The 26,914-nt window shown below is 46.5% G+C and overlaps 1 protein-coding gene across 9 annotated transcripts in view; it reads left to right on the forward strand.

Annotated features, from left to right (window-relative positions):
• The window catches only part of LOC139059860 (uncharacterized), a 418,798-nt gene that overhangs the window by 46,367 nt on the left and 345,517 nt on the right, over nt 1–26,914 (forward strand). For all 9 annotated transcript variants that reach the window (XM_070538324.1, XM_070538325.1, XM_070538330.1 and 6 more), the window contains one exon: nt 24,327–24,429. The gene's annotated coding sequence lies outside the window, so the exon portion shown is untranslated. The remainder of the gene's footprint in view (nt 1–24,326; nt 24,430–26,914) is intronic.

Raw genomic sequence — 26,914 nt, forward strand, 5'->3', positions numbered from 1 at the left:
TAAACTTGCACGGCATTCCTTTTGGTGGTGGCACACTTCATTTTATACACCCAGGTTTTGGTGCCGCGAACGTTGCTTTGTTCTGTTTTTCTTCTGTCACGTATCTGCGTCTTACACACTATAACTCATTGGCCGAAAAATGGATGCGCAGAACGCGGCGGCGCCATTCCGCAGTGAAGGAGCGCTATCGCGTGATAGAAAATGATGACGACGGTAACCCGCACAACATAAAAAGTGTTGGGCGAGCTTTTGTATATAGGGAAGATGCGACGCAGGGTTGCGTGGGACACTGATAAATCTGACGTCAATAGGGGAACTTGTGGACCCGTCTTTACTCTTTGTGCCGTCGGCCATTTTTGGTACCTGGTTTTTGTCATGCCACCGGCCGATTTTCGTGAACTTGGGCATATAAGGATTTCGGATGAAAATATGCAACAGACAACATTCTACTGGCATACTAAGTGATATTTTACACAAATGTATTGTAACCACCTTTCAAACAATAATATGAAAGTGTGTACATGTACCTCTATTAAGATGCATTTATGTTAACACCCAGTACATTTTTGTAGCCTCTCCAGTGCCTGCTTGGGAAACTGGAGCTTCGTCAAGTAGAAAAAGTCCCAGCTTTCATAGCGAAGCTATAAAGAGCTAGTTCCCCCAGGATCATGCCCGTGTGTGCAAACAAAATCCCGAAGATTGTGCTATGCCGGGCCGACCCGCGGCGTAGGTAAAGCAGGCGTGAAGCTCTCCCCACACGCGAGCCGATCCCGAAGACAATGCTATGCCGGTATGACCGTGGCCGAAAGTCCAAGTTCGACGTTAAGAGACCCACATACACAGCTTCACTGGTCATCGTTCGTTACAGAGTAGAAGGGTGCATTATTATTTTTCGATGCTCCCTTTTTCTCCTTGCTTATCTGAAGTTAATAATAAAAACATGGTGATGAATATGATGAACCATCACCGGTGTCATGTCAGCCTCACAATTACGTCTTCTTCACAAAGACGCCACCATAGATCGGTTGTCATAGCGTTGTTTTGAGGCCATCTTGGCGGTGCCATCGTTGCCATTCCCGCTTCTTAATTCAGCTTTCCTTATATCGTTGTCGTCACGCCATCATCGCCTACCGTCTTCGTTATCTAATTGTCCTCAGGTGGTCAATAAGGACAATTCATTGTTGTGATAAGTCGTAAGTATACGTCTTTGTCGTTCGGTGTCAATATCAACTGTTCTGTGTCATTGCATCGGCACTGCATGGGCGGCACACAGGGGTCGTCCATCCTCCATACTCATGGACCACCTAGACAAGAGAGTGCCATAGCAAAGTGCAACGATATCGGATTATGTGGCATAGAGCCTAAGCAACAAAATTGTTATAATTGCCAATACACCCGTTAAACAAATGTGACGTCAGCAATGTGATCTCTCACTGCACTGTTCGAATGCTATTCCTATTATCATGGACAGTCACGGTGAGATAAGTTTCTGAAAATTTTTTATACCTCATCGGACACTAGAACTTATTATCAAAGTTCAATATGAGGCCACCAGCTCTTACGGTTGTTTATTAATTTACTTGACGGCATAACTCCCGCAACTAAGTCTACTATGCACTGATGACACCACTGCTTTCTTGCTTGTGCGAGAACGTTCACGAATTGGCTGATCTACTTATCTGGGGTCTTCATAGTGTTCCATCTATATTGAGGAATAATTACACGATATATTTATATAAGGAAACTGCAGCGCTGACCAGTTCAACCGACAGCTGGACCCCAACGAGCAGTTCGTCGTCTTCGTCGGAGCACACATGCGCATCTTCCAAACGAAACATGCAATATGCTTGTAGCATTATCCACGATAGTGCAAGCGTGTGTCTAGAATTTTATGTTCAGGTTTCAATATTCAGGTTTGCTGAGAGTCACATGCACACCGTCACTGGACTGCCAGGCCGATGAGGAACTGGTAGTGACTGAAACAATGTTATACATATCTAGAATCGCGGTATGCGGCGCGTGGTATGGATTACAGATTTCATTTCAGCCGAACGGGACAGTTCCCGGACGAAAGCAGTACTAGCGAACCAAGCAACAAGTCACAGCTCTTTGTTGTCGGTCGTAGAAACGCTACTGGTTCTCTTGCGACGTGAGGAAGCAAGCGTGTGGAATTTCGGATGCTTGGTACGGCCGGGTGATAGCGTCGAGAGCACGTTCGCTGGCCTCCTCTGCGGTGGATGGCAAGATGCGGCTAGCGATAATATTGTTTTTAGGCAGAAGATGCAGCGATTGTGCTCGCGACAACCAGCTGTCATGGAAAAATAACAATTTTTAAAGACTCCCAAACAGCCTGCAGAAATTTTCAGGAAGGCCAACTCTCCACAGTGGCACTTCTATATAGTTTGGACGCATGGGCACGATTTCTTTGTGGGGAACATGGCCGCCGATGCTGCAACCCAAGGTTATACCAACCGGGCATCCCTGAGAGGCGATCATACTCCTACGCCAATCCCAAAACGATACGTGGACATTTTAAAATATTACAAATTGCTCAGAAGAAAATAACCACTACCTCGCTCCACGCATAATAAGGAGAAAGTGTGAACCTACGACGACTCCAAATTCCTTCTCATGCACCATATTATTAGACAAGATACATTGCAAACTACACAAATAGAGCAGTGAGTTGTGCGGAAAATCCAATGTGCATTATTGTGTGGTTTGGCAGTGCAATGGTGTCACGGAGAAGCCAGAAAACAGTGCACCATCTGGAGAGCAGTGGGGGAACCTGCTGGCCGGCGCTGACTCTGAGGACCAGAAACGGCTGGTGCGCAGAGCAAGGCGGCTACCTGTTTGCGCCACCTATCACAAACTGGTGACTTGAACAAATGAGTTGAGTAATGCCGGCGTCAACTCACAAATTGGTGACCCGGACGACAGAGCCCAGCCATGCTAGCGCCAGCGCAACGACTCTGCCAAGGCGATTGACGTGGCACATTTCCCCATTTCCCACATTTCCCGTGGTTGTAGGGTCTGCGAGAATTCTACATCGACATGCCGCACGTCTGGTGCATACACCTGGACAGGCACTTCCTTTTTAACAAGGATGCAAGCTCCGACAGTGTTTCAGGCACCGGTTGCCACCTCCCGGCCCCGAATTTTACGAGGATTTGCGGGCAGCCATCCTTGCTCACTACGTCATCTCGAGCGCTCAGCCTCCTCCAAATGGCGCTCCACCAAAACAGCTCTCGCCAGCTGAACCATCATGTTATTCTGTCGATTGAAATCCCACATCGCCTGCGTCCCCCACTGCTGATCGTCAGCCCATGCCGACCCCATCATCAAACCTCCAGTCGTCTCGTAAGCCCCCTCCCTGCCTCAACGGCAGCTGTGTGACGACTATATCCAAGTAATTCACTGGGCCGAATTCGAGCGCTTTCAGCTTCTCTATGGCCAGCCGTTCTCCTTCCTTGAGCGTTCCCGCAAGCTACCCGCTTTCCGTTCAGCAGCACCTGACTCATCACCGATACAGCGGCTCGCCCACGGGCTCCATTAGGCGCAAATTTCACTCTCGTAGGCACGACGATACCACAACGACAACTTCGCCGTTGCATTCAGCGATCACCAGAACCCTGATGCTATCAGCATTCGAGATTTCACCGCAAGCAGCAGCAGACCAGCCTTCCGATGTTCTGTGGTCACACCTACCGCGGATGCATGGCCTATCGAAGTTTTGCACTAGCAGTTCTGCGATTTGGTTTGTTCAGCTCTAGAATCACTTATACTGCAACAACATGAGTGAAAAATTCTTGTGCTATCGCCATAGAAGTCCCTAGCCATCAGACGGTCTATTTGTGGAGCTCCAACTTTTATAGTCCAGGCAATCTAAGAGAATCTGCGGCAGATGACGATTTCACAATGCACTATTATATCTTGGCTCTCTTGGGAAAGGCTCGTGAACGGGCTTCGGAGAACAGTTTCGTAGACGCAGCGCGCTACGCCGACGGACAGGCGTTCGCTCTAGTTAGCATAGATCATGAAAGGCAAATAACGAACGCAATCTGGATTCGGACGACGTCTTCTGAGATCGCAGAGGAGGCTGCAATAGCGATGGCCTTGTTGGACGACAAGAGTACATGAATATACAGCGACTCGATACCAGGTGTTAGGGCATTTGTCAAAGGAACCATATCCGAGCTCGCCCTTGGGATACTAGGAAGCAAGGAGATCAAGCCACACACACTGATCTGGTTTCCAGCCTACATGGGACAGATCGAGGGTGCCCCGCCCAACTTTAGTGAGTCAGCACACGGAGCTGCGTGAGGGATCGTCAACCGCGTAGCTACCGAGCAGCGTGACGCTGGGGGTACTGACAATCGGCACTCTCTTTCCTCGTACAGCCAAATTTTTAAGCACTTCTACTTGGCTCGGAGGATCTGCCCCCTCCCACGTTGCAAACTCAGTGCACCGCAGGCTTTGACACTAAGGCTTCAACAGACGGGGGCATACCGAAACCCTCTTGTTCTTCACAAGCCCGTAATTCAGACCCCGTAATTCAGACAACAAATGCATGTGCACTATGCAATGACTTAGCGAACTTACCTCACATGCTCTGGCGATGTCCCGCGTTACGCGGCGATGAAAGCAACACTTCTTCACCGCGGGATGCGGTCCTACAAAGCCCCATCCTCGAAGAACAGTTATGGGCTGTCCAACGGGCCCACGACGCGGCGGAGAGGCTCAGCCTCTCTGTCCCGACGTAGGAGTGGCCCACTGCGTGCTAGTGCGCGCCCTAAAGGACCCTAATAAAGTTTTTCATCAATCCATCCATCTATAGATCACAGTGGCGCCTCAGCTCACAACCTCGCTGCCGGTGCTGCCTGGTACAGCTATCTCGGATTGCATGGACCCGACACTACAAACGGCGGCCCCATCTGCGCACTTTACCTGGACTTTACCACTGGACTTTATTTCAATCGAGCTTCGCAGTGAGAGGGTGGGGGGTTGTGTAGCGGAGTTACTATCGCCTACAAAGCAGGCGAAAAAGAAGCTTGGCTCGCGTGCAGCTAGCGCGAGAATAGAACAGGCGCTTGACCTGAGCAGCCGACAGCACGACTGCTCAGGTCGAGCGCCTGCTCAGTGGTGCAGCCAGTACTGCAGAGTTATGCGATGCTGTGGTGATGTTGCACACTCGACCACTGACTATGTAGTGAGCCGGTAGGCGGATAAGATGGGTAAATATAAGCATGCACAGCTAGATAGAATGTTGCCCCCAGGAAAGTACGTGAAGTGCCCTACGAAATCTAACGTGATCATACTGCACTTTCTAGCGCAATACTATAATCCCAGTGAATTTTCTGCCTAACCCGCTCATACATGCTGGTTCTGTCTTCGACGCTAATGTTATCTTCGTCGATAATGCCAGCATCGCAGAGATCAGTAAGCGTGACGTACGCTGTAGTTGGAGTCGCATGTGTAGATACAAGTGGATTGTCTCACCGGGAGCTATGAAAGAAAGCTGGATAATGCGCCACTTCGAAGCACTGTGCTAAGAACGAGTGACGCCAACCTTCAGCAAAGTGTTATGTGATGGAGTGAATAATTATACTCAAAACAATTTACAAGATTTATTTTCTAAACAGCTGAAGCACTGATTGGTTCAGCCGGCAGGTGGAGTTCAAGGAACAGTTCTTCTTCTCTGTCGGTACACCCGCGCGCATAGTCAAAAAGAAACACCCAATATGCATGAAGCGATATGACTGGTTGTCGAGATAACTCCTGAAGCCCAGAGTTAATTTAGGTTGCCGGATTTTTGTTAAATTATGTGAAATGAGTTTTTGGGATGGATAATTGAAAAGTGTTAAGCAGATTTGCTGTCTGACGCGTTGTTTCGACTCAGCACTATTTCCAATATATTGCTAATTGGGCCTCTAAGGGTTTTTTTCCGTCAAGAGACGAAATGGCGTAGTTGGGGCGAGTGGCCAAAACAAAGGTTTTTGCAACAAAAATTAACTTTTATTTGCCGTTGCCACAAATACAAAAGTACAAGCCAACAATGTAAAAGAAGATCCCAGCTATGAATCTCTTTGATTAGGAGGAATGGGCTTTCTCAAAGCATCGTCGCTCCTCTGTCACGCAATTTAAAAGTGGACAGTTAGTGCAAAAAAAAAATGGCTGTGGCTTAGGTAAGGTTAAGCCCAGGATGCGAAGCATACTAGCCTTTATTTTAGTTGTTGAACCACTGTTTAGCCTGGTGAACTGCTGTTGCTTGGCTATATTTGGTTCGGCTAGACGAAGAAACAACTCATGCATTACTTCTTCGCCTTCAAGAGTGGAACGCGACAGCGTTCCCGTCGACCCGCTAAGGGGTGTAAGACAATGGGCTACACGGCAGCGACTACGCGCCCCGCATTGGACGCGGTGAGCGTCGAGCAAAGCAGCGTTCGGCGCGGCAACGAAATGTGCGCCTGAGCAAGAGACGCACGCCTTAGAGACAGCTCGTTTCTAAGGCAACACCGCATTCACTAGAGGCGCTTTTGTACCGCTTTGAAGCATCGTACTCGTGGCTCAGTGGTAGCGTCTCCGTCCCACACTCCGGAGACCCTGGTTCGATTCCCACCCAGCCCGTCTTGCAAGAGTTGAGCCAAAGCCACTTCTCCTCTGTCGTGACGTCACGGTGTCACGTGATTTCATGGCGACACCGCCGCGCCTGAGGAGCTGGGTTGAGCTCTCGTAATATGCTTCGCATAAAAACTTGGTTTCCATGCTGCAATCTTCCAGTCTTCTGGGAGCTGCGTTCGGAGCTTCGAAAAGTCGCCGCAAATCACCGAATGTTTTTGATCGGACATGAAAGGAGGCGGTGGAGCGTGCCAGTGTGAATCACTGTCGTTGTTTGTGGGAATTAGCAGTGTTTCAGTGACCAGTGCCTCTGCCACAGAGATGCAAAATCCAAAAACTAGAATACCTCCGTGGTTCGTTTGTTGGTCGCGCATATCTCTTCTGTACTGTAACCATAAGTTGCTTGGTCCCTTGGTCCCAAGGTCCCGCCCGTCAAGTGCAAAAAGCACCTGATGGTCATTTCTTGGCCATAAGGTGTTGACCATAACGATTTCATTCGGTAATAGCTGATCATGCGGTCGGCCATCTAGACAACTCCCATATTCTTGTACAAATATAGTATGCTTGACTTAGAAAGATTCACATTTTTTTTCTCCTTGCTGGACCAACTATGAGACGTGTCATGCTTTCTGAGAACAAATGACGTTAGTGTTATGGCTTTGTCGTCGTGCCATCTAAACATAATTTTTTGGCCATCATCTCTGCAAATCATTTGCGATATTCCTCGTCCTTTAGCTTTAAGCCCACTTTCGCTAGACAGGTTCGCACCTTTTGGAATCCTATTGTTCTTCACTGATCTGGCACCCGATGTGTCCTTCACAGCCAACTTATCAAGTAACGGACCAGCCGTGAAGTAACTATGAAAAAAAGGTGTCTTAAAGGAGCGAGATTGGTTGCCAACCTGAGGACAGCTGACGCTCCAATTCCAAAAGTTCTTTGGCATAAGGTCCCTTCAAAATGCAAAAGGACACTTGGCGCCACAAGCACAACACTCTTTAAGCCATCGGAGTTAGGTTTTCGAGGCACGCATTGTCTCAACTGTGTTGAGACAGCTCGTAATTGCAGGTCATCATAATGATCATCATCAGCCTGCTTACACCCACTACAGGGCAGGGGCCTCTCCCATACTTCTCCAACTACCCCGGTCAAGTCAATTGTGGCCATGTTGTCCCTACAAAGTTCCTAAAGTTCCTAAAGTTCCTAAAGTTCCGCCCTCTGCTGCGCTTTCCTTCCCTTGGAATCCAGTACGTAACCATTAATGGCCATCGGTTATCCTCCCTCCTTATTACATGTCCTGTCCATACCCATTTTTTTCTTGATTTCAACTAAGATGTCATTAACACGCGTTTGTTCCCTCACCCAATCTGCTGTTTTCTTATCCCTTAACGTTACACCCATCATTCTTCTTTCCATAGCTCGTTGCGTCGTCCTCAATTTAAGTAGAACCCTTTTCGTAAGCCTCCAGGTTTCTGCCCAGTACGTGAGTACTGGTAAGACACAGCTGTTAAACACTTTTCTCTTGAGGGATAATGGCAACCTGCTGTTCATCATCTGAAAAAGCCTGCCAAACGCACCCCAGCCAATTCTTATTCTTCTGATTATTTCAATCTCATGATCCGGATCCGCGGTCACTACCTGTCCTAAGTAGATGTATTCCCTTATTACTTCCAGTGCTTCGCTTCCTATCGTGAACTGCTGTTCTCTTCCGAGACTGTTGAGCATTATTTTAGTTTTCTGCCGATCAATCTTTAACCCACCCTTCTGCTTTTCCTCTCCAAGTCAGTGAGCATGCATTGCAATTTTCCCACTGAGTTATTAAGCAAGTCAATATCATCAGCGATTCGCAAGTTACTAAGGTATTCTCCATTAACTTTTACCCCCAATTCTTCCCAATCCAGGTCTCTGAATACCTCCTGTAAACACGCTGTGAACAGCATTGGAGAGATCATATCTCCCTGCTGGACGCCTTTCTTTATTGGGATTTTGTTGCTTTCTTTATGGATTACTATGGTTGCTGTGGAGCCGCTATAGATATCTTTCAGTGTTTTTACATACGGCTCGTCTACACCATGATTTCTTAATGCCTCCATGGCTGCTGAGGTTTCGACTGAATCAAACGCTTTCTCGTAATCAATGAAAGCTGTATATAAGAGTTGGTTATATTCCGCACATTTATCTATCTCCTGATTGATAGTGTGAATATGGTCTATTCTTGAGTAGCCTTTACGGAATGCTGCCTGGTCCTTTGCTTCACAGAAGTCTAAGGTGTTCCTGATTCTATTTGCGATTACCTTAGTAAACAGTTTGTAGGCAGCTGACAGTAAGCTGATCGGTCTATAATTTTTCAAGTCTTTGGCGTCCTCTTCCTTATGGATTAGGATTATATTAGCGTTCTTCCAAGATTCCGGTACACTCGAAGTGATGAGGCACTGCGTATACAGGGTGGCCAGTTTTTCTAGAACAATCTGCCCGCCATCCTTGAACAAATCTACTGTTACCTGATCCTTCCCAGCCGCCTTCGCCTTTGCATATCTCCCAAGGCTTTATTTGATTCTTCCGTCGTTACTTGTGGGATTCGAAATTCCTCTAGACTATTCTCTCGTCGATTATCTTCGTGGGTGCCACTGGTACTGTATAAATCTCCATAGAACTCCTCAGCCACTTCAACTATCTCATCCATATTAGTAATGATGTTGCCAGCTTTGTCTCTTAACGCATATATCTGATTCTTGTCTATTCCTAGTTTCTTCTTCACTGCTTTTAGGCTTCCTCCGTTCCTAAGAATTGCAAGTAATTGCAGCCAAATATCTGGTATTTGCTAAATAGCGCCAACAGACTACATGTGCGTACTGTGATATTTTTGCTCTAATTGAAACCCAATGTCCAATATATTGGGCATTGTAAAATACATCACGCACTCACGAAACCTACCGCATTCATAGCTCAAATACGCGTTTGTCTGTCTTTCTTGAGTTCTAACCAACCCAAACCAAGGCTTATATATGCTTTATTACATGCGAGAAAAAACGCAAATTTACTCGCTTCTTGGGCGGCAGTCGCCAAAGGCGCTCGTGCTCGGTCCCGCTATTTTCAACTCTCGTAGAAACGTGGGAAACAGAATGACTTCGACTGTAGTCAAGAGATGACAGCACGGGTGTCAGTAGCAGCTCGAAAAGCTTTGTTTCGACAGCCATGGCGCGCTGTGTTTGGTTGTCCAATATATTGGACAAATCTTCCATTGGTGGTCCTCCGGAGGATACAAATATACGATTTCATAAGGCTGCGTAAAACATACGTGATTTTCAACTCACCGGCCAAGTGCATCATTAATATTCCTATAATTCGTAGTAAGAATAAGTTGATGTCATCTATTAGTTTTAAGCAAGCCGGTTGTCGGTGAATAACAGCGTTTATTGTTGGTGGGGCGGTGGTATATATAGGAACAGGAGTGTGACGTCACAGGTCATGATGCCGCGCGTCTGGCTGCTCTGCCACATCTTCCCTTTTTTTAAACAATTAGTTCAACGTCTCTCAGGCAATTGGTACAGAAAGGGCTTGCGACCTTGCCGTGCGCTTCATCGTAGCTCTGGGAAAGGGGGTTCGACGTCTGGGACATCAGACTCTAGAGGATCGTGCGTTTGTGGGCCGACGTCACGTAGATGCTCTCGGGTCCGCCTGATCTCCCAGCCATCTTCCGTTCTCAGGATCGCTAAACGTGGTAGTTCCGCTGGCCTTAGGAACACAGAAGGTGCCCAGGTCCAGTGAAGAGTGTCGTACGCTGTTACCTGTTGCCCCTACAAAGGGGGGGGGGGGGGGGGGCTGCTGTCTGGAGACGCGGTTGTAGTAGACTTTCTGACGCTGACGTATTTCCTGCAGACGGCGGTGAATGGCTTTGCAGGGCACAGTCTCTGGTACCAGGTGCGTTTTGGGTACTGGGAGCAGGGTTCTCGTCAGTCGTCCCATCAGTCTCTGCGCAGGGAACTTCACCACCGCCTCCCTGGGGGTATTGCGCCACTCAAGTAAAGCCATTTGGAAGTCGGGTGTCCTATGCGAGCACTTCTTTAGTAGTTTCTTAGCCTCTTGGACAGCCCTCTCAGCCATTCCCTTAGAGCGCGGGTAATACGGGCTTCTAGTTACGTCTGCGATAACCAATGTGCTCAGAAACTCTTTGAATTCCGCGCTGTGGAACGGTGGGCCGTTATGACTGCACAGCATTAAGGGAAGTCCACGAACAGCAAAAATATCCGCAAACCGTGATTTCAGCAGTTGTGCTGTGACGTTATGCAATTCACGTATCTCAAGAAAGAAGGAATGGAAGTCTACGATTATGGCAAACTGTCGGCCGCCGTAAGAGAACATTTCCATTTGTACAGTTTCCCAGGGTAAACTAGGCACTTCGTGACACACAAGTGGCATCTTCGGGTTCCGTGATTGATACGCTTGGCAGATCTTACAAACTCTACAGTACTGTTCGATATCCGCGGACATACTGGGTCAGAACATAACGCTTCTCGCTCGTTCTTTGATTTTGTCTGCTCCCGAATGTGCGGCGTGAAGGAGACCCAATATTACTGCTCTCTTCAAGAGTGGTACGGTTACCTTATTGCTGCGGAACAGTAAGCTAGCCTGGGTGTGTATGTGCCCGCGGTATGACTAGTAGGGGCGCACGGCTTCCGGGATATCGAGTTTATCGTCCGCCCGGCTTGTTTCCGCATATCCTCGTAGCTTGAGCAGGTTGGATCGCTATCGGTTGTTGCAAGGAAGTCTTCGATGCATGCTTTGGAAGCAGAAACAAATTCGAGCACATTTACTTTAAACTGCTCGGTCTCTTCAGCCATACACACTCTGCTCGGCAATCGTGACAAAGCACCCGCAAGAAAGAGCTCCTTGCCCGGTTTGTCGAGAATACTGATGGGATACCGCTGCAAGACGAGCCTCATGTGTTGCAAACGAAGGGGGCACTGGTGCCGCTGCTTCTTGAAAATCGGCACCAAATGGCGATGACCGGTTTCGACCATTACTTCTGGCTGACCGTAAATGTAATTGTGGAAGTTCGCGCAACCGTGCACAATCGCGAGCGTTTCTTTTTCAACATGCGCATAGCGCTGTTGTACGTCCGTGAGGGACCGAGATGGAAAAGTGGCAGGGCGGCATTCATGAAGAAGCACCGCACCAATACCGAATTGGCTCGCGTCGACTGAGAGGGTGAAATTTTTTTCGGGTCGAAGTAGGATAGCGCAGGCGCTTGCCCCAAGGACTGCCGCAAGTTTTCGAAACTTTCGTCTTGCTGTTCTGTCTACATCCATGCAATGCATTTGCGCCGTAAGTTTCGCAGCGGGGCAGTAACATCATACGTGCTCGGAATGAATCGCTGTAAGAAATAATTCATACCAACGAACACTAGTAGCTCCTTCCTGTTCTCGGGTGCCGGCATTTGTAGGATGTCTTGCACTCGTTGCGGGTCTACTCGCAGGCCCTCTGCACTGAATATGTAACCCACGTAACGCACATGGGGCTGCAAGAATGCGCATTTCTTGAAGTTCAACCTAAGATTTTGTTCTTTGCAGAGTGTCAACAAGAGTTTCAAGTGGTAATCGTGCTCTTCTTTAGTCCTTCCCCAAAGCAGTATGTCGTCCATGGCTACTGCAACGCATGGTTACCCTTCTAACAGGCGGTGCATTGCTGCTTGGAAAATCTCTGGGGCCGAGGCGATGCCACACGGCATTTGAAGAAACCGATAGCGACCATATGGCGTGCTCATAGTGCAGAGATTTGAGCTTGAATCGTGCACTTTAATCTGCCAAAATCCAGATGCCGCATCTAAAGTAGAAAAAAAAACCTGCCTCGGAATGTCGCAGAACTATGACCTCTATTGTTGCCATAGGATAGCTCTCGCGCAACAGTGACTTGTTCAGCTCTGTTGGATCCAGGCAAATGCAAACTTTGTCCTTTTTCACTACCGTGATTGTGCGACTGGACCATTCCGTAGGTTCAGTTACCTTTGTTATCACTCTATGGTCTTCCATGCGCTGTAGTTCGCCTTGACCTTGTTTTGAAGGAACACAGCGACTCTTCTAGCGGGCACGACGATACCCACGGCACCTGGTTGAGCTTCATTTTGTACTCGGAGTCCCTTAGCTGGCCGAGCCCTTTGAAGACTTCTGCAAAAGGCTGTGCTGGGGGGTTAATATGCTCGTGTTCAATGCTCCGCAAGCGGCTGATGAACCCCAGACGTGCCGCCGCTGAGCCACTCAGTGTTACCTGCTCGTTCTGCTCTACAATGAAAGTGTTTATTCATGAAATTTTTATTAGCTGAAAGTAACAGCCGTACTTTTTTCTGCGATGAAGTTTTGTGTCAGAAAAATGCCGCAAGCGTGACCCGACAGGCTTCTGTTGTCTTATCTGGTAGCTTCTCTATGTCTCGTTTTGAAATAACGCAGCAGTTTGCGCCCGTGTCTAATTTGCACGCCATTGGTGTGGCTTCAATAAGAAGCGTCGCATTCCACTTATGTGTTGTTATGGTATGCACTGTAAATCTCTCCTAGAAATAGTCTTTGTCAGCTTCTAGACGCAGCTCACGCAAATCTCTGCGTATCTGAACCGCGTCTCGTGATGGCCGCGGCGTCTTGCATACTTGGGCAAATTGGTTCCGCCTGCCGCTTTTTTTGCAGGTGTTCCCGTTCGCAGGCATATTCCGCTGCGATGTGTCTGGTAGCCGCATTTACTGCAAGCGTTTCTGTCACATGCTATCGCATGAACTCTGGTTCTCTGAGCGGTTGCGGTTGCTTCGATTATCTCACGAAACTGCTCTTTCCCTTGCTCATGTGCGCGACAGATATCGAGTCTTCTGATACGAAGGGTTTTCAGCGATCAACGTTTCCTGCAAATTCTTGTCTCGAATGCCCAGAATAATGCAGCTGCACATAATGAGATCTTCTAGCGCTCCAAATTCACAGTTTTTAGCTAGTATACGTAATTCGGTCAACCATTCACTGAAGCTCTCTCTTTCCTTTTGGTTTCTTGATCCGAAACAGAATTCCTGCAAGGTTATATTCGTTTCAGGCTTGTAGAAATCCTCAAATTTCTGTAACAAAATGTCGACGTCATTTTTGTCTTCTCGTGCTTCAAACTTGAACGTGCTGTGCGCCTTTATAGCCACCTCACAAATAGTTACTAGCAACGTGGCTGCCTGCACATCTTTTTTTCTGCTTCCTCAGCTGAGTTGCAGTAGAAAAAAGGTAAACTCACTTTTCTAAGTTTGCCATCCAAGCCAAGCGTTACCTGGTGTGTGCAATGGCTTTGGCGGTGGAAGAAGGGACACTGGCGTCGACTTGCCGACTAGGGACCACTGCCGCCATATAAGCAAGCCAGTCGTCGGTGAACAGCTCTTTTTGCCGGTGGAACGCTGGTATATATGGGAACAGCAGTGTGACGTTACAGGTAACGACGCCGCTTTACTGGCAGAATCTGCCACATTAGGTAACGTACATTTTTTAGGCTCTGAACTAGGCTAGTTGGAGGAGAACGATGAGTTGGAGGTCGTATGCTTCTACCACTCGCTGGAGCTTCCGACCTTTGGGAGTGTCTGATCGGTAACTCCAGCTGGTGGGAGCGGCATTGAGGTCCGCGAAAAGCAGCAATCAATCCTGGGTACCGGAGGGAAATTTGACTTTCGGAATGAGTGCCTCACAATCGACCCTCCTTTCTTTAGGTGAGGTATACACGTTCGTGATAATGATTTTTGCTTTGCGACGTTTCTGCGGTAGTATTGTTAGGATTTGGTGGTTGATGCTGCTAGTTGCCAGATATTATATATTGGTTGCTATATCCTTGAGTACCGTCGTCACGACCTCAGGGTAGTCTGAGTGGGGCATTGTGTACTAGGGTATAAATTTGACTGGTTTGCTGCTGATTTCTTTTAAACAAATGCCATCACGTTTGACTGGCGCCGTGTTAATCTATAGCTGTAGAGTGGTCACCCGTTTGTGAAAGGTGAGGCAGTTTCACTGCCAAATTTACAGATATGCGTGGTGTGCTCGCCTTCTACTCACATTGAATAGTGCTTCTGCTTTCCGAAGCTGGTATGTGATTCGGACGGCGGCTAGATGCAGCACCCAGACTATTGCTCGCTCGCTTACGAACTGCGCTCCTTACAATGGCCACGCATTCATCGATGTATGTTTTCAGGCTTCGTAATTCTGCGTACATCTGCTGCCGAACATTTTGCAAAGCTTGTAGTTGATGCACTATTTGCTATTTGCTGATGCTATTTGTTGTGCCCTCCATGGAATTCCGCATTGATATAACCTTGGCACGCGTGTCTGCTGCTTTAGTATGTGCTATTTTGTACCACCTGCTGGAGTTACCGAAGAGACATGCCCAAAAGCCGGGACCTCGAGCAAACCGTCAAAACATATCACCTCCAATTCGCTATTCTTCCCCAGAACCCGACATGTATAGCTAACAGCGGCAGCGCAGACGCCTTTGCTGATTTTGCATTCACAAGTAATGTCTACTAGGTTTCTGGAACAACCTTAAGTAGAATCTAGGTAGGGACCATTACATCCTCAGCATATCGGTAGGCTCTCCAGAAATTCGATGACCCTGTGGGCACGTACTAATCGCGGACTGGGTAAACTATCGCCAAGTACCCATCCGGGCTATATTAGGTGAGAACACTGAAGACTGGGCCAAGCACATATTACATGCTCATAAACGAAATCTAAGTGGATAGCGCTCGCAGTGGAAATGCTGGTATGATCTCCTACATAATATCTACAATAATCTGCTACATATGTGGGAAGGCAGAATGGGGCTAAGAAAGCGATGGAAAAAACACCGACTTAACAGCAAACTGCGCCATACAATTGCCGAAATATCTGAGCGGGCAAACTCTTACGCACAGATGTAAGATATGGACACAGCTTTGGTTTTTAAGCAGTTGATTTGTAGGGAGTTTACGGTCGACCATGCATACAAGTCACCTAGTGTCGCGTTTGCTGCTGAAATAATGTAATTTACGTCCACACCTGTAAAAAAGAAGGCAGTGTCATCCGCATATATGATATATTGGATTGCCTGGTTTATGTTTATGATGTCGTTGATATAAGTAATGAAAAGTAGTGGCCCCAATATACTACCTTGAGGTACACCTTGAGCAACTTTTTTGCAAGGACGATGGTTCTGCGTTTATGCTTACACACTGTAGTCTATTGCTCAAATAACCGACAATTAAATTTAGTGCAGTGCCGCGGATGCAGTAATAGGGTAATTTTTGTAAAAGGGTATTGTGATTTATCCGGTCAGAGGCTTTAGAAAAGTGAACAAATATACTTAGTGTAAATTTCCTGTCCTCTATATTGCCTAATATAATTTCCTTTTGTCGTAGCAATGCTACCTCTGTCGACAGACCTGACCTAAAACCATACTGAGCCGGCGTAATTACCGAGTGTTTTGTAAAGAAATTCGATAATCTCATAAATATTAGTTTTTCTATGGGCTTTGAAAACAATGGTAGAACCGATATGAGCCTATAGTTCTTTAAATCATTTTTGTCTTCCCCCTTAAACAGTACTGTAACTTTTGCATGCTTCATACGTTGTGGAAAAATACCTGTGCCTAAAATGAGGTTATGAATGTATATTACAGGGACGACTAATATATCTATAACAAAACAGATTGGAGCGCTCTTTAAACCGTCCATATCTTCCGATTTACTTTTCTTGAGTTTTTTCAAAACGCACATAACCTCATATTCAGCTGTTGGGGAAAGATAAACCGACGAAACTACTTGGGGGCGGAGATGTAATGTAGTGCAGTGGTGTCACTGACGCTGTCTACCAATCAAGTAAGGTGATTATTAAATTTCTCAGCCAATGCTTTGCCCCTGTATGTTTGATCCCCTTTACTTATCTCTTCTACAGTAAAATTAGTTTTATGTAATGTGGTAATTGAATTTAATTTGCTCCACATCTCCTTAACCCCTGCAACACGCTCGAACATGCAAGAATAATAATTGCGCTTCGCTATTTTTATAAGTTTACTTAAATTATTACTATACTTCCTAAACGAATCCAATGTGCCTGGATCGCAATTTTTCAAGAAGAGCTGATACATGCCATTTTTCTCATTAATCATTTTTTACAGCTTCTTTGTGACCCATGGTTTCCGTGAACGTTTCGACTTTATTTCTTTATAGGGAAAATATCGCTTGTAAATACGGGAAATTATCTCCATAGAATAGTTATATGCGGCGTTTGCTGATGAGCACGAGAGCACTGCTTCCCAATTAGTTCTGGAGATTTCGTCTCGAAACTGCGAAAGAGAGTTTTCAGTTATGTTCTAGCACCGAAATTTATAGGTTGGCTTTGATTCAATGTGGCACTTATCAATAACTACATATATCGGCAAATGATCACTAAGTGTAATGTAAATTGTCCCAGAAAAGAGGCTTTCACGTGGTAAATTTGTAATAGAAACGTCCAATAACGTGGCGCTAGTTGCTGAAATGCGAGTTTGTTCCAGTACCACATTTGACAAGAAATACGAATTAAGAAGTATGTAAAATTCCGCTTGTCTTGATGTATTAGAAAGCATGTCAATGCTTAGATCCCCACGTAGAATTAAATTGTACTGATTTATAACAGCATAAGAGAATATCCCATCTAGCTGCTGAAAAAACCATTTAAATTGCCGTCGGATGGACGGTACACCACAGCGAAAAGAAACTTTCCGCACTTCAAGCATATTACCTCAATATCTGACGTACATGAAGATAGGTCATCAAGCAGTTCATAATTTATGCCTTATTTAATAAGCATACATACGCCTCCACCTCTTCTAAGCGATTTGTTCAGGAAAACTCCGTTATAACCTTCTAGATGCATATCATCATTTGCCGAAAACCACGTTTCTGTCAACATAATTACAGAAAAAGCAAAACCGAAATCACTAATAAACATACAGAATTCACTCTGTTTGCCACGCGCTGACTGCATACTAAGATGAATAAAAGTTAGAGGTGAATCGCATTTCTCGACCTTTTCATACCTTAACACTGACGGACTAATGCTACAAGTGCTCATTTTAGTTTCTGAGAGGTCTACAGAAAATCGTGCATTGTAAAATCCGAGTTTATTTCCAAAGTAATTTTGCTTTTGAACAACAGTGCAACGACAAAAACAGCGACAGCTATCCTTGTTGAACCAATTTTACAACCCCGAACAGAATAGGCTGCACAAATGAAAACTTGTAACCAAAACAAGCTACAGCACCACGAGCCTTGGTACATCCTAAGAAAATAGAAATGAGCAAAATAAATTTTCCCAAACAATTTATACGCGAAAATGCTGTTTCTACATGGTAAAGCCAACGCCTCCTATAATATACTATGGCTGGAACATGAGCCGCAAACGCGCTGCCCTTCCCTCGCCTGTACTCTCCTCCTTTTGGTACGGTGGCGAGCGCCTCTTGCGGCCAGCCCTTGTAAACACGCCGGTGGCGCGGCTACCGGGAGTACGGTGGCTACCGGGAGCCAGCCGGGAGCGACGTCGGCAGCCAAGTGGATGGCGCGTCGTGAGCTTTCGGCGGCGGCGGCAGTGGTTGCCATGGGGACCGGTACGGTGGCGCGCGCCATCCTGCGGCGCATGGTCGCAACACTCGGCAGAGAGCTCCTTATGGAAAAGAGATCGACGTTCCAGGCATATAGCTATAGGAGGCGTTGGTAAAGCAAAGATTTCATGAACCAACAGAGATGTAATGTCATGAGCATGCGCGGTACTTGACTTACTTGGCAACATAAAATAAGCATGAAATAAGTCACCGATGTTTACTTTTGCAGCAGCGCCGTAATATTTGTGCCCATAACACAAACCACCTCTTTAGCTGCACCGATATCAGGAAGAACCGGTCATTTTGTTTACGTCATCACTGTTTTCAATTTTCATCTTTGGCACGTTATCAGTCTGCCGCGATAAGATTTTTCCATCGCGCACCCGGAAATACTTCTAACCGGTCTCGCGCTTGCGCGCCGTAGGTTGACCAAGAAGTCGTTGCAATTCTGGGCACAGATGTTATTTTACGAACACCGCTGACCGAGAGTACTGATCAGAGCACTTCAAGCCTACTGCGCGCGCACTCCTCAAAAAGGCATCCCGCCTTTGTCTCTTCTAGAACTGCACTACAATTGTTTGCTTGTGTTGTGTGCCGTTGGAACTCGGTGTTTCGTCCGATATCAATCGCAGCAAGCGGAACGCCTACCTTCTTGCCAATTTTTATGACCATTACAACTAGGTCTTAGTGTCCTTGAAAACTGCATTGAACAAAAGAAATATTAATCTTACCTCCGTAGGATGCTTAGAGCACAGCACCTCGTCTCGACCTAATAGACAGAGCGATTACTGGAAGGTTCCTCGATGCCGAACAAACTATGGTCTCCAGATGCTGAAACATTCACTCCCCCACATACTAAAGATGTTCAATTTTTCGTTAGAGCGATTGCGCCTTCTTTCGCGACAGGATATGTCCAATCTTTTTTACTGACATGATGTATTTCTTGTTGTGTTTTCTTGGTGCAAAAGAATGCGGCATGAGATGCTGCATTTTTACGATTTTTATTTTTTTTGCCTTCTGGAGGAGTGCAAATCTTTCTGCATTTTTCGCTTTGTTTAATTACATTCCTTATTGTACCAATTTCATTATGTATTTATGTGCCTATTTACTTGTTTTCATGACTAGGAATCCTGTCACTTTTCTGCCTTGTATTGCTGGGATTTGGGGCCAGTCAAGCTGCGTTTATGTCGCAGCTTTTTTCCCGCATTCCACACCACACATTGTATCTTTGCCTCATGTATGAATATGGAAAGATTGAAACACTGTCGTGAAATAAACTCCAAATCCAACAGCAGTTAGAGGCAATGAGTTGGGCGACTTTCTGCCACTCACTTCGCGAAATGTTACAGACCTCCAAGACATGACCAATACTTGGAAGCATAACCGAACTAGGAAAAACCGGAACTGCCTCGAACCGCATCTTTCAAAAGCATGCCGGAGGATTTACAGGAACAGATGAGGGCATTCTTATGGTATCTTCGACTGGTCGCCTGTATGCCCTGAAGCAGAGTCGGGTAGATCGGGCGTTTCCCGAGCTCAAAGGTGGAGGAGAAGCGCGCAAGCCGAACGTGCGACTCGCTCTCGGAGGAAAAAATTGCCGATGCGAAACCACGTGACTACTGCCAACGCCCGATGTTTCGCCTATCCAAAGCTCCCAGCGCTGCCGGAAAACCGGCGGACGTGCCGGCGGGACGAGCGTTCTTCGAGACGTCAGCATGCAGTGGCCTAGGTTGCCAAGGCTACGGTGGGCTGTCGCCAACAGCAGCGACGCGGCGCTGCGATGACGGTTCAATCTCGATGACTGCTCCGACGACAGGGCTCGGAGCGCCTCAGAGCGCTCCAAGATGGAGGAGCGCAATCGAGAAGAACCAGCCGAACGCAGGGCGCGCACCCTCTTTCAACCAGCCGAAGACAACGCCGCTCGCGAGAACACTCCAGAGCGCTCAGACACGACCAGCCGACGATAGCATTACTAAGCTCAAAGGGAAGTACGTGTGGCCGGTGACCACTCCGTCATGCGTCCTGCGAAACCAAGGGCAACAAAATACAGTGATCGACACCTCAATAACCAAGGCAGATATCTTTGCGGCAGCACAAGCTGCGCAGACTACTGCTCCAGGACCAGATCACCGCAGAAATTTTATGATCCGGAACCTGAGCGACTAACACCTAGGAAAGCTTACTCGGTGTAGAATACTAACGAGACGCGAAGAGATCAGGCAGAGAGCTACTCTTCGTTTCAACTTTTTCTTCTCTTGCAGTGCTCGCCTGCCCCCATTTGTTGCTCTTTTTCTACATACTTCCGCCCACCAGCAGCATTGTCCAACTTGAGCTTGTACAATTTCTTCACTGACCTTTTTCTAATCTTGCTATCTTGAGCTTTCAAAGGCAGGTTCGGATTATTTCATCTTGACCAGAGAAGATGTCCACGACTCCCCCAGTGACCAAGTATTTCTAGAGATGTGAGGGTCCTCGATGAGGATGACATCAACTACTTGTAGAGTGCGACTAGGATGCGTTGGGTAGAGGCGAAGTGCCCGCAGTTCGGGGAGTCACTATTTCTTCCATTGGATCCACAGGTGGTCAACGAGCTTGTGACGGTATCGCAATTTCTTGCTAAGGTCACGTTCAATAGACAGAGCACTTTCACCTTCGTAGTCACTGTTGGTTTGCTCTGGAGAGGCAAAGAACCAACGTCCGACCATAAAATGACCATGACATAGTGAAGAAGGCTCTATAGCGTCGGGTTACGTAGAGCTTAGGGGTCTTTACAACCGCTTCAACTCTTAGCAGCACAGCATCAGATTGTTCACTGTTGAGCTTGTTCTTTTCTAGCACTGTGCGTAAAGATGACTGATGGGATTAATCGCTCCCACCAGGCACCGCACCAAGACGCACCTGGCATTATGAACATCCACTCTGTGCGATGCGTCAAGAGCAACGATGCAAATTGAGCGCTCTTCATGATGTTCCAAATGTCCCATGGGACTCGCGATGCTCTCTTAAATGCGAAAGCGTGCATGGAGAACAGCTTAAGGGGACTCTGTAGAGACTCTCCGTCACTATAGGTTGTCCCCGCTTCTGGAAAATTCTTTTACCTCGCCTAGCCTCCACATGGGTGTCATTGCCCTTTGCTCTTTCTTGCAAGTCAAGTAGCTGCCCGACAGTGGTGCCAGCACTGGCACTCGGGAAACCTATTTTACTGTGGACTAACGCCAGTCGACTTTGCATTCTCAACCTCTCAACACGTATAATACTCCCCTCCAGTAAACAGAGCTCCTAACAAGTGATGCCCAAGGACATTTACGTTTTCTGTTTCGAACACTGCCATGGATAACGCTGCTCCTACACCTGAAGACAGAGAGGATGCCACAATTACGTCTTCTGTTGTCATCGTTGCAGAGCTTCAGCTTCCCGGCTTTTTGCACGAGAATCCTCTAATATGGTATATGGATGTAGAGGGCCGTTTGCAACTCCGGAGCATCACGTCTCAAACAGCAAGGTGCCTGTACGTCGTTACCCCGCTACCCTCCGATATCGTCGATACCATAGAGGACTTGCTAGCATATGCGCCTTCGGCCATAGCATACGACGATCTGACGCGCAAGGTTCTGTAGCGCCTCGAGCCATCGCAAAAATTCATACTACAACAGAAACTCTCCAAGGAACTTGGCAAGCAGCGACCACCACAACTCCTGCACCGGTGGAGTCAGTTGTTGGGTGGCCACTCTGCAAACAAGAACCAGCTTCCATTGATGCGCAAGGTGTATCAAGTCAGTAAGTCAGTAAACCGGCAATGGCCGCTACCGCTTCCCTCGAAAGATAATGCTGTTAATAGAAAAACTTGCTCTTGATTCTACAATGTCGTCATGCAGAGTAATCAAAGCAGCTGGACTAATTTCGTGATCATACGACCATTCACTGTAACACAATTATTGCCCAATTGTGTTAACGAAATCTAAAATATACACGTGTGGGCTTTCAAAAGAAAAAAAAAGCTTTTCATTATTCAACTGCTGGTCTACACACGCTAGTTGCACGCTGCTTCGTCTACTGTTAGTGGACTCCGAGGTGAAAAGCGTAGCTTAGATCCAATGGCTGCCACAAATTGCTACCACTAGCCCTCTCGCAGCCTAGGCATTCAACTTTTGAACGGCGTCGAATTCGCATTGCTCCCTCGCCGCCTACCCTGCGCAGCTTCGAGCACGCTGGCTGTAAGGAAACGAGAGAGAAAGCCTCTCATATGTACGATACTTTCCCTTGCGCTTGACGCATTCAAAAACCTTCAGTGGTGGGATATATGTGAAGCATAGTATTTTTCAGGTGATGTCATTCTATGCTTATAAATATGTGTCAGGGCCCCTTATGAATTACTTGCGGTGGCACATATCCCACTAATTTCATCTAATGTATGTTATGTTTCGTCAGATTTTGCAGTAATATTGTTGTATGTGCTCCGTCATCACATTATTTGCATGGGTTATTTCAGTCCTCTTATCATTCTATAATTCGTTTTGTTCTTTAGAAGTGCTGCATTCTAAATACACCTTTTCCTTTGTGCTATTAAAATGAATTTCACCCTGTGCTGATCTTATTTTCGTTCTCCTTCCTTTCGGTTTCACATTTATTTTGCGTGTTTATTCACAAAACTATTGAGTTGAAGTGATGTTATCTTTAAAGAAGGTAGATGGAATGAACTTGGTACTGTACGATTTTCTGCTATTACACTGCTAAGTGATCTGCAGTTCCTCCTGCAGCAGTTTATGTACCGATTACAAGTTCTAAATCAACCTTGAGCTGCGGGAACTCTTTCAATATTTAATTTTCAATATCGTCGAATAAATAAAACAAAACAAATTTGTATGCTGCTTCTACTTTGATAGTGATAACCATTTCCTCAGATAATTCTGTCAGATAGCGATTGCATGGCTGCTGCAGGTGAATTTGTGCCCTTGGTGTTGACGTGGCCGCGATGTTCCGTGCAAAGTGCAAGTGCGATAAGTACTCGCTTGCGCGCCTATGCTGTCGGTGCGAGGAAGAACGTCCGATTGTGAGCACAGAGGGATGGCGTCTTGATGCGGCGACGTGTAATCGCGTGCGCTATCTGGAGATCCGGTAGGTGAACGCTTGCTAGGAATGGGGACGAAGGGGTCACGTTAACACGCATCTCCTTCAGTCATGGCCGCCAAGGCTGCCAAGGCCGCCAAGTGCCCTATGCACTAATGGATTCGGGAGCAATGTTGTCGTGCACGCCTAGTTCGCATTGGTGAGAGAGGTAACATGCAATTCACTCGCCGCTGTAGCAGCTCTTCATCACGCCAGCGTTGTCACAGTGACGAGTGCTTGTTGTCATCGAGTGAGATCCGTTCATTTTTGTGCGTGTACGCGTACCTTAATACTTGTTGACATAATCAATAAGAGAATTCTTACTACAAATAACACGTTCGATAAAACTACCAACCCCGCTTCGTGTAATTGCATTTCACATTGCTATCGCTATCGAAGATTCACCTTTCATGCGAAACTGGGATATTTTCGTAGTTGTTGTATAAGTATTACCAGTTTAGTTATTATTTGAAGACCGTGGTTACTATAGCGCTGTATGTATATTCATGTGTGTTTTATTGAACGCCGCATGATAGGGCATGTTTATATGGGAGTCATTCCTGGAACAAACGAACCCTCTGTATGCAGCTATATCCCCATGTGGCAGCATCTGGTTGTCACGTTCACAACTAAATATGCAAGGTTAAAGATTCTTTAGTATTAAGGATTTTTCTAAAAAATGCGCTCGAAGTTGAGACTCATTTTCTTCGCTCACCGTAGAATAAAGCAGTGTACGGTGTTTTCAATTGAACTTTAAATTTTTCTTCTCTGCATTTACTTCTCTGCTTCTCTTCATTTACTTCGTTCGGGAATAGGATATCTCCTTGCAAGAAGAAAACAACATATTCGTTTTTCGTTCGCAGAGAATTGTTTGTCGTCAAGCATTCGAAGGAGGCACATTCTTGATAAAAAGATTGTAATTGTCAACAATGTGCGCACATGTATATTTTCTGCGGTATTTACGCCTTGTGTGTTCTCTTTGGTTCTTCTAGATTCTTTCTTTGAAGCATCTGCACTCCAAAAGACAGGAAGTACAAGTGGCTGGTGCACACAGCCTACATCCGAAGGTTCAGATATCATACCAGAAAATAACCGGTGCGTATAATGTTTTTTGCTCTAATATTCTTCTCTACCTTCATCATCCTCACACAGGCGAACTGCACAGCTGACTTTTTAAAGACGAGAATTGTTTTCTTTGAAGCTATTTAATGGTGGCCACCTGATAATTTATTTGCGTAAGAAAAAGAACCTTTATTAGCTAAGCTTTTCTATAAAAATGTTACGGAATTTGCAAAGGCGCCATTGCTTTGTCCCAGGCACGATTACAAAGACCATACTCTATATCTTCAGCGTCCTTTTTTTCTGATCGCGTGTGGAATACATAAGTGAAGTGATTTCTTTTTCAAGATATTAATGGTACATGCGTTATTTGTTTGTGCTTTATAACAACAAGATCAGTGTTCTATGGGAACCACTAAACAGCAATTAAACCCTGGAGCGCTGGACGTCTGGACTGAAGGCTCGTGTATGCGTCTAATATAAACCGGCGGGTATATTGAAAGTCATTCAGTTCGAAGAAAGCAAGCACGATTGCCGCTCGGCAGCGGAGCATCACGCCGCTCGCTTGGAACAAATGTGCGCGACCAAGCACAATCGCCGCAACGCCGAGACGAAGAACTATAATAATCTCCCTGACATATAAAACAAATCGTCACCAATTACACAGCCCTCACATGAAAGATTGCAAATCGTATTAATAGAGAGCTTTAGAATAGGGGTCCCAATAGTTAGGGGCCCCAAACAGCTTTGCGGGTGTTAGCGTTGGGGCACATAAGAGTGAAGAGTTTTAGAATAGGGTTTTACGTTTGCGGATGGCGTCTTGCACTGACAGCGCCACTACATGGCGTCAAAGATAAGCTATTAGAAATAATTAAATAAACTATATCATTTTATATAGGAATAATAATTCTGACTTGCGTGTATTCGCGTTTAATTGCAATTTAGAGGTTATTCTGTAAGCAGCAAATAACTAGTTGCGCTTGGTTTTGAGCAAACCAACTTTACTAGCCTTCACCAGTCAAGCTTAGCCGTGTTACGCCTACGAGCTGTAAAATCCACAATCGAATTCAAAATCAGCGGCGTCTAATGAGTCAATCTTCGTAACACACGCTAGTTGAGAGAAAGCGATAACCGCAGTCACTTCTGCTAGCTTGCGAACTTGGCGCGTTACCGCGAATCGAACCCAGTTTTGTGCTAGGTTAGAGCCGTCGCTTCGATGGCTGCCGCCATGTCTGCCGACGCAAAGATTTTGGGGCCGCTATTTGGGCTCCCGTTAAATCGGTGAAATAGCGTTCCCAACGGAAAACCCAAACGCAGTTAGCGTCGTGCGCATGCGCAGTGGCTTCGACGCTATTTCTTTGGGGCCCCGAAACGTTTGGGGCCCCTATTCTAAAACTCTCTAATGCCTCCAATTACTTCCAAACGTTCTACGCTCCCCCATTTTTTTAACAATACCTGCTTCTACCTTTGAAAATTATTATCAGCTAGGCTAGCGTGGAATATGACAAAAACCAGCTGCCTTTAGAGCTATGAGCAGAGCCTCGCTTCTTCAGCTGCCATACAACAATCCGAGTTTTACATATCACAAAAGATGGTAAAGCTTGCTGCACTATATACTGACTCCGAGACATTACTCGCTTTCTTGAGGGAAGAAATTAAAGGCACAATGTTTGAATCACGCAAAAAGCACGTGCACAAACATAGGGGATAACAGCACAGGTGTGCGGCTTGGATGCCATCTAATCTACTTGGGACGGCATTCAGGCACCCCTACCAAATTGTAGCCGTTGTGAACACAGGGCTACATTCTTGACATACTCTACCATGCGTATCGCTTCTAGCTTTCAGGTTCGCGGAAGCGTAAGTGATCATGTGCACAACAACCTGTTATACCCCGCAGGGGCGTCTGCGTCAGCAGACGTTTGGTGTGTTTCGACACCACGTACCCGAGCACAGGAGGGTTGAACCCTCCCGCGTGTAGCCGTGCGCAGCTTAGCCATGTCTGGGGAAAAGGGGATCCTGGTGGTTGAGCCAATGCTGGGTGTCTGGACCTTTAAGGCCCCCCGGCGGAGGCAACACACCTCTTTGGCCTCTGCTTCACATAGACGCCACCTCCAGGCAGACCCACCTGGGGGAAATCGGCAGTCGCCTTTTCCTGTCTCTCTCTTCGCACATTTTCGTCTTTCCCTCTCACTTTTAGTCTTTCCTGTCTTCTTTTTCTTCTGATAACTTCCAACATTCCCGGCGGCGAGGGATAACCTGGTGTGGTATGACCTACCTTGGTTATAACATATGTGGTTATAGCGACGACGTACAGTTGGCATGGTAGGGCTTGTTTCACCACATATCTTGCCTTGTCCCCTTGTTGGGCTCGGTGGTGCGTGACTGGCATCGTCGCTGAATACTCAACATATTTCATGGGAACTTCCAACCCTTTCTCAACCGATCGTCCCTCTAAAAGGAGGCGCACCGATGCTCCATTTCAGTATTCTTTCAAAGCCACTGAGACTTTCCTGAAATT

The sequence above is a fragment of the Dermacentor albipictus genome, chromosome 5 (genome assembly GCF_038994185.2).
Source record: "Dermacentor albipictus isolate Rhodes 1998 colony chromosome 5, USDA_Dalb.pri_finalv2, whole genome shotgun sequence".
In the NCBI taxonomy this organism is placed as follows: domain Eukaryota; kingdom Metazoa; phylum Arthropoda; class Arachnida; order Ixodida; family Ixodidae; genus Dermacentor; species Dermacentor albipictus.